A 5,849-nucleotide genomic window follows, 5' to 3' on the forward strand; every position below is an offset into this window, starting at 1 on the left:
TTTTTTTTTTTTTTTTTTTTTTTTTTTTTCGTTACTCGGGGGTGTATACTCGCTCAAGTGACTTGCGGGAGAAAACAGAGGTGTGTGTAGCTACTTTGTCAAATCTCCGATCTCCGTGCCGTGTTCCGAACGAACACACAGGACTGGGGACTTGGTAAAATCCGGCAAAATTTTTCGCTATATTATCGCTACGTATAGTCTTCTTCGTCCTCTTCGTATTATTAGCAGCTTTACTAAGCCCCACAGTCGAGGGTATCTTCGAGCCAAGATCAACGAGACGACTCCACGAATTCGTTTTCTTTTCTGCAACTTTCCAACAACACGAGTGATTACGATATACAGGTCTCTATATGGTATATTTACTCGAAACTGACCGCGCGCGCCCGGACGGCAATGAAAGCACCCCGTGTGTATCGCTGGCTCGACGACACCCCCGCGCAGAGATTTGAACACTAAGAACTGTACACGACGAAAGTGCAAAGTGCTCCTCGCTATCAGAAAGGTTTTTCACGTGGGCAATCGTCGAAAGCATTCGTTCAAACGGCACTTCGAGTTTCGTCGGCTAAACAATCGGGCAGAGGGATGATATGGTTAAAAAGGGGGCGGGGGGCGGGCAGCATATCGTCAACGAGTGGCAGCAGTGCGTCTCGAAAGTGTCGAAATACAATCGGTGAGAGGATGGCAAAACGTAACAACTGAACCAGAGTGACGGGGTACACCGTACGTAATACGATTAAAGAATAAAATAAAAATAAAAAATGGCAAGAAGGAAAGAACGAGAGAGAAACAACGCAAACGAAATACATTCCGCAGCGAGCGTGGTCTGAAACGATAAAGAATTTCGTAAAAATGGAAGAATCTCGAAGAACGCATGGTGATATGGTCTAGAACGAAACAACTACGGGGTTGTAGGCTATACTTTGATCTTTCTACCGTGTGCCTCGTATCATACTGCATTACTTCTACGGTTCTATGCGTCGGCTAATTCGTTTTTACGTACTGCAATACTCGATGAATGAACGGAACAAGTGCGAGCACCGGCGAGCGAATCGCCAGCGAGCAATTACGGCGCCATGCTACCACGACAGACCGCGTGTCGTTTCTTCGTACCCTCCTCAACCGAGGAAACGCTCTGCGTTCTCGTGACGATCGATTCGAAGAGTCGCGTGGACGTTCGGGATCGGCACGATCGTTTACCGATCGCGCTTCGTCCCTCGGCCATTGCCTCGTGGTCTCTTTGATCGTGCATCGGTTACACGCGCCGAGACACGGGAGAACTCGAAATTTACACAGCGAGTCCGCGAATTAACGCGTGCGTTACGGCGACAGCCCGCGAGACTCGACTCTTCAAATTCTGCGTTGCCGGGAAGACAACGGAAAATAGGGGGGGTTGCGAGCGACAGGTCTGGAGCTGAACAAAAGAACAAAAACGCTTCATCTGATTTCCATGCAGCTGTCAGCTTGTGTGACAGCCGGCCGTTAATCACGATTCCACATAACGATTCGTTTCTTTTCTCATATTTTTTTTTTTTTTTTTTTCTTTCGATACTTTACACAGTCTGATTATGTTCTTTTTCTTTTTGCACAGATATATATGTATATATATTTTTCAATCATTTCGACGTGTCTCGTTTTAGCTCTCTTTCCTGTTTGTCTCGTCTGTTCCTTGCAACGTCTCCCCTTCACGTCTCCACCGTGTTTTTTAGCCACCCTTTAAGCCGGCCTACAACTTTCGCTCGTGCCTCCCTCTCGACGCGCGCGCGTTCTCCGCCTCCGATTTTTCTCTCTGTCACGGCCTTTGTGCTCTGCTTTGCCAAGCTCGCGGGAAAAGTCAGTCGCGAAAATAGCACGGAAACAAAAGCGGTCGAAAAAAGGGATACGCTCTTATTACTTTTTCCTTTTCTACCCTGGTCCTCGTGCACTCCGGCGCCCGCTCACCCACCCACCCTCTTCGGCTTCTTCGTCAACCCAGCACCGCCACCGATGGCCGACTGCCTGCCTCGTCTCCGTGTCGTCGAAATTATTTCTGGACTTCGAAAAAGTGGCAACCGTCGCGAGCAGTCGCTTCCTTCCTGCGTTCCGCTCCGCTCCGCGCCGCGACCGCGTTAAAAGCGACGCCGCGCGTGTCGTTAGCCCGCACGCCACCATTCCTCGCGCAATTCCGCTCGCGACCCTCGAGAAGTTCGCGGAAAAACGCGACACACGCGACCGACGTCCGTGGTAGACACGCGACGATGAGAGAGGGGGTCGAGGAAACCTCCGTTCCCCGAGTTCTCAAAAATTTCCGACTTTTCCCGATTTTTCACGACTCCACGATTTTCCATGGAAAAACGAATATTTTTCATATAGGAACGACGTACCTTTTCGCGATTCGATGGCAATTCGTAATTAGCAAGAATTGTAATTCGGTTATCGAAATAATGGAAGGGTACCGAGGGGGTTAATCGAAAGATCGATGAACGATTCAGCGAAGCTCCTTTTTATCCGAAATTACGAATCGTCGCTTGGCAAAGCAGACCCACGGGTAGAATCGGTAGAATTTCCGGCGAAAAACCCATGTCGCGTCCCGGACTTGGCTAAATGACAGTAATGGCTTCGCGGGCGTTCGGTTGTTGGCCGAAGAGCACGTGCGCGCACGCACGCGGTCTGCGTGGTGGCGCCGATGCCACACGGGTAAAAATTCTCTCTTCAGCCTCGTACCCGTCGTTTACCATTGTACCGTACAACCTTGGCAAAAGAGAATGGTGGAAAAAAAAATAGATATATGTCACATACACAGCGTACAAAAAACAAAAACGAGGGGGCAAAAACAAGATGAAAAATAGAATCTGTCCGGGGAAACGCTGCGGAGAGAGTCCGATGAAAACGAAAAAATCGCGAAAAATCATTTTCCCGCTCTTGCGGGTTCCCACGTCGATAGGCGAACACGCGTGTAAACGGAAAAAGCACGCGTTTGGAAAAAGATTACGGCTCGAAGATTACGGTCATTGTGCCAACAGCCAGATCACGCCAGGACTTCCAGTCGAAAATCGTTAATCGAAAGAACTATGTAAGGATACGCAAGGATCGTGTCTTCGACATGGATGACGGGAAGGTGTCATTATTATTTTTTTTTTAATACATCGTCCACATACTCGAGCGTGGAAATCGTATTAGGGATCGCGAGTTGGAGGGTGGCGGTGATTGGAAGACGGGATCGGTCTATGTAACCCAGGTGCACCACGAAAGAGAGTTTCGTTCCCCGTGTCGGTTCTCTTCGTCCCGTTCATCGGATTCTCAATGAATTTTCATTTCTCTCCTCGGGCCCGTTTCTCTCAACTGAAGGCTGCATGGTTGATCAGGCCTTCTTACACTCCTCGTGTCCAACAAAGCGCTCTTTTCAGCCGTTCTCTCTCAGCGTTATTTACAAGTACCACTTTCACAGCGACTCACGATCAAAACGTAAACGCACCAGCGACCAGCCACTCGAGCAGTCTGCTAAACAGGCTCGCGACACCGTTCCTCCGCGATCAATCCAGTCATCCCGGACCATTATACCCTGCACCGTTCTCTCGATCGTTATCGCGGCAAACGAGATAAGAACGACGCGACGACAACGATGGCTATCCCTCGGAACTCCTCGAAGATCGCGTCGGCCCAAGTTCCCGGGCCACCGTTTAATCTCGTCCGTTCATCTGCCCGCGATTACGCCGGATACCATTCGCTCGAGAGCTTTTCCCCGCGTTAAAGCTTTCGCTAATTGCTCGCACGCGAAACTCTCGCTAATTAGCGCGTTTCTCTGCCACGAAACTCGACGAAACTCGGCGAAAGGTCGCTGAATTCACCCGCCGGGGGAGACATCCGCGCAGCTTCTTTATCTTTATCGCGGCATTCAGAAGCGTCGCGGGCGCCGAGAGTCACCCCGCTGCGTGTAACTGGCCACTCTAAGTGGCCGTTTAACCGTCTCTGAAAAAGCCCAGCTCGCACGCACGAGACAACTCCGGGAACCCCCGCGCCCCTTAGTCGAGGGAGAAAAGACAACCCTTTTACTACCTTTTATTAATTTTCCCCGATCCCGTCTCGAGGCTAACTCCCTCGCTAATTACCACCCCCCGTTCTCGTTACGCGAACACGCGACAGCGGGGGGCGCTCGAACGCGCTTGAAATCGGGAACGAACGGATCGATCGATCGTTAAAATTGGCAGACCTTCGAGGAGCAGGCCAATAGAGAGAACAAACTCGATTATAGGAGATTTACGATTCCAAGTAGCCCAGGGAGGGCTTCTCGAATCGTGTCAGACCCGGATCGGAAGTCGGTCGAGCGAGCTGGTCGCTGGCGTGCATCCGGCAACGTGTATCTCACGAGGATCCACCATACATATATATACACATAATATACGTATATATCAAACTGGTATTCGACTATGCTCGTTTAGCTTCGCTTCATCCACGGTATATATATATGTATATATATATTCGTATATTTATATATACACAGTATCAATCATACAGAAGTCTCTATTTAACGAAAGAAAAAAAAAAAAAAAAAAAAAAAAGGGGAGAGTCACCCCGCTGCGTGTAACTGGCCACTCTAAGTGGCCGTTTAACCGTCTCTGAAAAAGCCCAGCTCGCACGCACGAGACAACTCCGGGAACCCCCGCGCCCCTTAGTCGAGGGAGAAAAGACAACCCTTTTACTACCTTTTATTAATTTTCCCCGATCCCGTCTCGAGGCTAACTCCCTCGCTAATTACCACCCCCCGTTCTCGTTACGCGAACACGCGACAGCGGGGGGCGCTCGAACGCGCTTGAAATCGGGAACGAACGGATCGATCGATCGTTAAAATTGGCAGACCTTCGAGGAGCAGGCCAATAGAGAGAACAAACTCGATTATAGGAGATTTACGATTCCAAGTAGCCCAGGGAGGGCTTCTCGAATCGTGTCAGACCCGGATCGGAAGTCGGTCGAGCGAGCTGGTCGCTGGCGTGCATCCGGCAACGTGTATCTCACGAGGATCCACCATACATATATATACACATAATATACGTATATATCAAACTGGTATTCGACTATGCTCGTTTAGCTTCGCTTCATCCACGGTATATATATATGTATATATATATTCGTATATTTATATATACACAGTATCAATCATACAGAAGTCTCTATTTAACGAAAGAAAAAAAAAAAAAAAAAGAAAAAAGAGGGAAGAAGAGAGGGACAGAAAGTATGAGAGAGAGAGAGAGAGAAAGAGAGAGGTAAGAAGCAAGGTGAGAGAGTTGGACAGTAAAAACGAAGACGGTATGCCATGTAGTAAGACGTTGATGAAAGGGGGTGAAACTAAAATACTAGATAAGTGATAGCGAGAGGAAGTAGTAGAAGAGAGAAAGAAAGAATTGGTCGTATAATTGGGAAACGAAACACGGACAGATATGAGAAGAAGAAAGAGAAAACGCAAAAAAGATATGCTTGGTAAAATGGTTTGTTCAAGTACCTCAGCGAGCGAGGTCACGCCGGCTAGAGCTGACTCTCTGTTCGTTCGGTTCGTTCAGGAGGAGACGTAACACGATTGGTAGTAGTAGTGGTAGTAGTAGTGGTAGTAGCGGTAGTAGTAGTAGTGGTAGACGATAGCGGTAGTAGTCGATAGTAGCTGACAGTGGTAGATAGCTGATTCGGTACTGGTAGTGGTAGTAACGTGTACGTATACGCGGCGTAGGGCGCTGGGTCGGCGATCGGCTTGCTCTAACTTGACGGCAGTAAGCAACACGAGAAACAATGTTACACACTTCAAGATCACATATGAAAAGAAAGAATGAATTTTTTTCTACTTTTTCTTATTTTTTTTTTTTTTTTTTTTTTTTTTTGGTTTT

General features: G+C 48.4%; 1 protein-coding gene across 1 annotated transcript in view; it reads right to left on the reverse strand.

Moving 5' to 3' along the window:
* Positions 1 to 5,849, reverse strand: part of nmo (serine/threonine-protein kinase nemo) — a 141,451-nt gene that overhangs the window by 314 nt on the left and 135,288 nt on the right. The gene's annotated exons all lie outside the window — the stretch shown is intronic.

This window comes from Eufriesea mexicana, unplaced genomic scaffold (genome assembly GCF_001483705.2).
Source record: "Eufriesea mexicana isolate 0111107269 unplaced genomic scaffold, ASM148370v2 scaffold1589, whole genome shotgun sequence".
NCBI lineage: Eukaryota > Metazoa > Arthropoda > Insecta > Hymenoptera > Apidae > Eufriesea > Eufriesea mexicana.